The sequence below is a fragment of the Bos taurus genome, chromosome 27 (assembly GCF_002263795.3).
Source record: "Bos taurus isolate L1 Dominette 01449 registration number 42190680 breed Hereford chromosome 27, ARS-UCD2.0, whole genome shotgun sequence".
Lineage (NCBI taxonomy): Eukaryota > Metazoa > Chordata > Mammalia > Artiodactyla > Bovidae > Bos > Bos taurus.
This window is the reverse complement of record NC_037354.1, coordinates 7,021,880-7,029,911: the sequence shown is the minus strand read 5'-3', so window position 1 is coordinate 7,029,911 and position 8,032 is coordinate 7,021,880.

The following is an 8,032-nucleotide window of genomic DNA, read 5'->3' as shown; positions in this document are numbered from 1 at the left end:
TAAGGGACTAGATCTGACAGGCAGAGTGCCTGAGGAACTATGGATGGAGGTTCGTGACATTGTACAGGAGACAGGGATCAAGACCATCCCCATGGAAAAGAAATGCAAAAAAATGGCTGTCGGAGGAGGCCTTCCAAATATCTGTGAAAAGAAGAGAAGCCAAAAGCAAAGGAGAAAAGGAAAGATATAAGCATCTGAATGCAGAGTTCCAGAGAATAGCAAGGAGAGATAAGAAAGCCTTCCTCATCTATCAGTGCAAAGAAAGAGAGGAAAACAACAGAATGGGAAAGACTAGACATCTCTTCAAGAAAATAACCCTATAAAAATCATGAACTGTAAACATTAAAGTATGCATACCCCATCACCTAGACCACATCGGTACCTCTTTTGTCTACTGTCCCATTTCTCTGATGGACACACACCATCAAATTTAAATCAGCCTTAATCCCAGCCACATACCTCTTACCTGTCAGTAAAGGCTCAGAATGTGGGTGAAGGACACTCTGTGCACCTTTGAAAGTGGCTAAGGAGGGTCAGAGGAGTCATTTTCCTTTCCTGCTGCCTTTGAGTCTGCTCCCACATCACCTGACCTTGACGAGGTTGTATTAATCCAATCAAGGTTAAGTATCACCTTTGATCTAACAACATCTTGAAGACACCTTCTGAAAAGAGAAATACCTTATAAATTAACTCATATGTGGAACACTAAACGCAAAGATAAAGAGGGAATAAGTACAAAAGATTATTAAGAGATAGCAAACGACACAAGAATAAACACACATTCACAGAACAGAGCAGCAGGTTTCTGAGGGTAGCAGTAAAAGAGGCCCACAAGACAGTAAAAGAAAAACCCAGTTCTTGGTGGTGGTAAGTTTTATGGCTTGCCAGAGTTGAAATCTATTTTTATAGAAATAAAACATGTACTATTGTAACCCAAAGATACCCTAGAAAAAGAAGTACTTAAAAATTACATTATCCATGCCTCAGTGCATCCCTTGTGACTCAGCAGGTAAAGAATCTGTCTGCAATGAGGGAGACCTGGGTTCCATCCCTGGGTTGAGATGATCCCCTGGAGAAGAGAAAGGCCTCCCACTCCAATATTCTTGCCTGGAGAATTCCACGGAGTACACAGTCCATGGGGTCGCAAAGAGTTGGACACAACTGAGCAACTTTCGCTCACTGCACTGAGAGACAAGGGGGTGGTGACCGTCAGCCTTAGCAAGGGTAGATAAGTACCTGGTTGGTCAGGGAGTTCTTGAACCACTTGTGCTGCCTTCTGCTGGCCCTTCTTGGTCCAGGAGCAACAGTCCCTGACACTTGCCTGTAGCCCCCTGCTGAGATACTCAGAAGCCTGCTGTCTGGACTCCCAGGTTTCAGGAGGAAGAGCTGGCGCAGGGCACCTGAGGATGAGGGCTGAGGTGATTCTGGGGATTCCTGTGGCTGTAGGCACTCCACAGGCTGACCACATTTTCCAAAAAGGGGACTGACACAGGGGCATTGTCAACATGCATAAGTGGCCCGGGGATCTGGGAGGCCCTGATTCTGTGTTTTTCACACAGTCCTCCCATGCTCCTCTTTCCCCTCCATTACAAGATCTATCTTGAGTCAAAATAGTATTAAGATGATCGTCAAGGCTTAGAGATAAAAACCACACACAAAATGTTTTCTATGTTAAAACTTTATTAAAATTCACTTTTTCACTGGTAAACTTTAAAAAATTTGTGGGAGACAGTATATCAATCCTACCAAAAGTATCATTCAGAAGCAAGGTGGCAACTGATTCCAACTAGTTTTTCATACCAGGATGACATAATAGGGCTTCCCTAGTGGCTCAGTCTGTAAAGAATTTGCCTGCAGTGCAGGAGGCCTGGGTTCAATCCCTGGGTTGGGAAGATCCCCTGGAGAAGGGCATGACAACCCACGCCAGGATGCTTGCCTGGAGAATCCCCATGGACAGAGGAGCCTGGTGGACTGCAGTCCATGGGGTCCAAAAGAGTTACACACGACTGAGCCACTAAGCGTAGCATTCCAGGATAACAAAATCACATGATATATAATAACAAAATCAAAAATTTCCTGATGAGCATAAATACAAAAGATCTTAATAAACTATTAGCATATTACATTCAACAGTATGTAATTATATATACATATGAAATGGATCTTGACCTATTGCTGATTTCATTTAGGGCAGAAGGAAGGCCCTGCACGGTCTGGGTGCAGGGCCTGCCTGACCAGGGTGTTGAATGTGACAAAATGATTTTTCTACATCTCTTGAGAGGACTGTAATTTTTCTTGTTTATTCTGAAAACACAGAAAGAAATATTTCAAAGCAAAACTTTGTAGTAACATTTAATGACACTTGATAAGCACAGCCTTGGGAATTTTCCCCACTGTGATTTATACTGCAAGACTCCACAGAGTCCACTAGACTTCTGTCAGGACAGGGCGTGGCTGACCTTCTGCAGAGCAGAGTCAGGCTCTTTAGGCAGGTTCCAAATGTTCAGATACAGATACTACCATCCAACACAGACACTACCATCATCAACTACAGATACTACCATTACTTCCTATCTACACAATGGTTAAAGTCACTCCTAGAATTTGCCTCAATTACTTATACTAGTTTTAGGTTGACAGCTTGACATTCGGTTGGATGAGTGCCATGGGACAGACTCGGATTCCATGAGGAGACAGGGCAGTGTGTGCAGCTGTGTGTCCCCAGGGTGGTCCGATCTCACTGCTGTCTCGCCCACCAGGGTGGGGAGTCCTGCTTCACCGGGAACAGCTGCTCCCTCTAACACCCAGCCAACCTGCCAGAGTCACAGTCACGTCAGGGCACCAGGCCCTGGAGGATGAGTCTCAGTTGCCACTGGTGTCTTCATCCCAGTCACTCTCTTCTGAGGAAGAAGACACCTGGGGGTCATCATAGAGGGTGCTCGGGGGCCCGGGGACAGCATGTCCGTCTGGCTCCTGGTCCACGCACAGGCTCTGAGCAGGAGGGGCTGGCCGCTCTGCAGACCGCAGAAACGGGGGCGCAGTGCACCGGCAGCTCCAGCAGCCTTCGCTGTCTCTCAGGAAGAGCATCCTCAGAGGCTGGGCGGGGACGCGGATGATGGGTGGGGGGTGGGCTGCGGAGAGGCGTGCACGCTCCTGGAGGGAGATCTGTCCACTGGAGGCTGGAGGTCAAAGCGCTGCCCCTGAGCAGGTGTCTCCATGGATACATGGGCGGCCACTCTCAGTCCACGTCCAGCTGTGCTAGGTGGAGGAGGGAGATTCAGGAAGGCCCCCAGATCTGCTGTTGGAGTGCTCTGCTGGGGAGTATGGACGGGGCTGAGTCTAGGTTTCTTTGGGGGGTTCACACGTGTCAGGCTGGGGGTCTGCACACGTATCTCGCCTGGAGCCTCAATGCGGCCCTTGGAGGCCGGGGCCAAAATCCTGTTGATGAGAGGCACCGCAGGAAGGCTGGATTTCACATCATCTCTCCTCGTGGGTGACCCTCTTGAGTGATCTGTTTCCTGGAAGGATTTCCTCTTGGATGTGTGGATAAGCACGGGCATGTTTGGGTGCTGTAAGAGAAGACCACACACAGAGTGGCCAGGTGTGAGAATCTTCTCTCCATTCAGTAAAACACCTCACAGGCATTACTTTTATATAAGATCCTCAACATCAGGGTGCTCATGTGACCTTGATACATTTATATATCCAATGGCAAATGGAAATGTTCTAACAATGTCTCTTGTTAAGTAAGGGGAAGCAAGTGTTTGGTAGACCTTCTTCTCCAGACTGTACACAGATTGGTGATTTGCAGGCACCTTGATGGCAAAATGAGTTTTCATGTCCAGTTTTGGAGGATGAATCACAATTTACAGACTCCTGTTCTAACTTAAAGGATTCGACTCTGGAAGCTGCTGATAAAATCACTTCCATGTCCCTGCCAGCTTCTCATCAGACATGCGTGTAAGAATGCAAAATCAAAGCACCATGAAAAATGGCCCCTGAAAAATAAATGATGACTTTGGTCAGGAAAGAACATGACCGTTTCCTCCCACAGACAGGACTGAGGCCAGTGGATCAAAGAGGGGGCCCAGCAGAAACTGACCCTCAGGCAGAGGCCGGGCTCCAGCTCCTCCTTCCAGCTCTGTGGCTGCCGACTGCAGGGCCTCCTGGGAAATCGCTTTAGGAGCTTCCTCTGTTGCTCCTCTTTCCTGCAACACAAACATGTCAAGTGTCAGAAATCCAGTGTCCTTGCCACAGTTGGGACTATCGGTGCTGTGGCCCAGCCTCTTTTCTAGTTTGGGAGTGACACAGGACCTGAACCCCTCTGCCTTTGTGCAGATCCCTCCCATGTCCTTCCCCGTCTCCAGAGACCCCTCCAGGGCTTTGGGGCCGGTCAGCTGCAATGTTGTGAGTGTTCCACACTGTCCTTAGTGAAGTCAGGGCCTAGTGTGAGCTCCTGAGTGTGGCCCCTGAGGACGTGGCTCCTGTCTCTGTCTCCCCAGTTTCCCTGTCCTTTCTAGAGATGGCTCAGCACAGTGTCGACAAAGAGAGGAACCTTCTCCAGATTACAGCACAGACTTTGTGTCCCACCTCCTTGCTGCTCACCTCTGCCTTTCCTCCTCCTCTCTCTCAGCCGTGTTAAGGGTCCCTGGGGTCCCTTAAGGTTAAGTGGGTCCTGCAGCTTCCATGCCAGGTTCTCCTTACCAAATCTGGACCCCAAGGGCAGGGGGACCAGTGCCCCTTGCCAGCGCTTCATGGGGCACCTGAGGCCCCTTGCTGTGTGCCCAAAGGCTCCACAGTCCGTACACTTCACCTGTGGGTGGAGGAGAACTAGGCCAGTGAGTCATCAGAATCCACAGGCACGAGGCCAAAGGGAATGAAAGGATGGATGGAGAACATTGCATGCTGGTTCTGGAGAAAGAACGTGGTCCCTCAGGTGCCGGGGTAGTTACAATCTTGTGATTCCCAAAGCCCTCATCCGGAGCATCAGAGGAGGAGGGGCTGGCGGTCTAAGGTGAATAATAAGAGCCCCATTGAGAGATCTGGATGAAGCCAGGGCAGACATAACCCCGAGGAGCCCCGAGGGTTCCTCCTAGGCTCTGAGTGGCCCAATCTGCTGGGGAGGGAGGTCCAGGCAGCTATCTTTGGATGCGAATGCACTAGTGAGTTATGGACCCAGAATATTCCAGGTCTAAACCCTGTCTCTGCAGTTCATGCCACCCGCAGATTCCCTGTGGGTCCAAGCGTCCACTCACCATGGAGTCTTTCTCCTGTGGTAGGGGAGCCATCTGCCTCCCAGGTCCCGGCTTTTGCTTGCTCACTTTCTGGTCTTGAAAGAGTTGGCAGGCTCTCAGCCATCCGTAATGACCAGCCATCTTCCACACCTACTGGAGATTCTCCTCAATCTTAATTTTTGGATCTCCTCTGTGAAAAGGAAGAAGAAACTGTCATTTTGATGCAGAGACACAGAGACATCCCTGCCTTATCGACCCCAAATGAGGATCATGACACTGGGACCAGGTTTCTGACAATTTGACTTCTCCTGTCCAGATCTTTCTCTTCACAGAAAGTGAAGAAGAACTAAAGAGCCTCTTGATGAAAGTGGAAGGAGAGAGTGAAAAAGGTGGCTTAAAACTCAACATTCAGAAAACTAAGATCATGATAAATGAGTAGGGAAACAGTGACAGATTTTATTTTTGGGGGCTCCAAAATCACTACAGATGGTGATGGCAGCCATGAAATGAAAAGACACTGGTTCCTTGGAAGAAAAGCTATGACCCATCTAGACAGCATATTAAAAAGCAGAGACATTCCTTTGCTGACAAAGGTCTATCTAGTCAAGGCTATGGTTTTTCCAGTAATCTTGTATGGATGTGAGAGTTGGACTGTAAACAAAGGTGAATGCTGAGGGATTGATGCTTTTGAACTGTGGTGTTGGAGAAGACTCTTGAGAGTCCCTTGGGCTGCCAGGAGATGCAGTCGGTCCATCCTAAAGTAATCAGTCCTGAATATTCACTGGAAGGACTGATGCTGAAACTCCCATTCTTTGGCCATCTGATGTTAAGAACTGACTCACAGGAAAAGACTGGATGCTGGGAAAGATGGAAGGCTGGAGAAGAAGGGGACGACAGACGATGATATGGTTGGATGGCATCACTGACTCAATCGACATGAGTTTGAGTAAGCTCCAAGAGGTGAAGATGGACAGGGAAGCCTGGTGTGCTGCAGTCCATGGGGTTCAAAAGAGTCAGACATGATGGAGCGACTGAACTGAACTGCCCAGACATTTCTATATTCTCCTCTGATTACTGACACACAGATTAGGACCCAGACTAACATGCATTTGGATTTGCATCCTCAGAAGACTAAATTTAGAGATTTGGGTTACATGTATCACAATCTAGGAGATAAAAGATCTGCCCCCATGTACACAAACTTTTGTGCTAGGGGGGAGCTACACTTAATATTGAGGAATAGGCATTTGAAAATCAAAAATAAGTGCGATTATTTGGAAAACTGGGCTCTCCCATGTGACATCAGGGAAGGCAATTTTCAAGTACAAATTCACTTCAAATTATCTTCCTCTCTACTAGCTTAGATGATCCATGGCTGAGGGTCTGTTTCCTGGAACTTTTGTCCTCAGCGTCTCATTTGTACCTAGCTCATGTGAAATACATGTTTCAACTAAGGATGAACAAATAATGTTTTTGGATTTCAATAGTATGCATATTCAATGGAAATCGAATCAGCCAGACAAAGAAAAACAGTTGAGATTTTATTATTCTCCAGAACATGGAGAGACCTTAGTGCTATGATGCTGATGAATTAAGTCAGAGGCTGAAAGCAAAGACAAGAGGACTTCCCTCCTGGGTAGAAGAGTGAGAGCAAACAAAGAAGGAACAAACCAGAACAGTGACAAACACAGCAGAGACAAAGGTAACACACAGATGTGAGAACAGGCAGTACACAGTAGGGAGGATGCTTACAGCATCCACTGGATCACCATAAAAGCAAGAGAGTTGCAGAAAACATCCTCCTTTGCTTTATTGACTATGCCAAAGCGCTTTGATGGTGTGGATCAAAACAATCTCTGGAAAATTCTGAAGAGGTGGGAATACCAGACCACCTATCCTGCCTCCTGAGAAATCTATATGCAGGTCATGAAGCAACAGTTAGAACCGGATATGGAACAACAGACTTGTTCCAAACCAGGAAAGGAGTACATCAAGACTGTATATTGTCACCCTGCTTATTTAACATACATGCAGAGTGCATCATGAGAAACGCTGGGCTGCATGAAGCACAAGCTGGGATGACGATTGCCGGGAGAAATATTGATAACCTCAGATATACAGATGACACCACACTTATGGCAGAAATTGAAGAACTAAAGAGCCTCTTGATGAAAGTGAAAGGGGAGAGTGAAAAAGTTGGCTTAAACCTCAACATTCAGAAAACGAAGATCTTGGCATCTGGTCCCATCACTTCAAGGCAAATAGATGGGGAAACAGTGGAAACAGTGGTAGACTTTATTTTGGGGGGCTCCAAAATCCCTGCAGATGGTGACTGCAACCATGAAATTAAAAGACAATTGGTCCTTGGAAGAAAAGTTATGACCAAGCTAGACAGCATATTCAAAAGCAGAGACATTACTTTGCCAACAAAGGACCATCTAGTCAAAGCTATGGTTTTTCCAGTAGTCATGTATGGTTGTGAGAGTTGGACTCTCAAGAAAGCTGAGCACCGAAAAATTGATGCTTTTGAAATGTGGTGTTGGAGAAAACTCTTGAGAGACTCTTGGACGGCAAGGAGATCCAACCAGTCTATCCTAAAGGCGATCAGTCCTGGGTGTTCCTTGGAAGGACTGATGCTGAGGCTGAAATTCCAATCTTTTGGCTACCTCATGTGAAGAAGTGACTAACTTGAAAAGACCCTGATGCTGGACAAGATTGAAGTCAGGAGGAGAAGGGGATGATAGAGGATGAGATGGTTGGATGGCATCACAGACTCAATGGACATACACTTGTGTGCT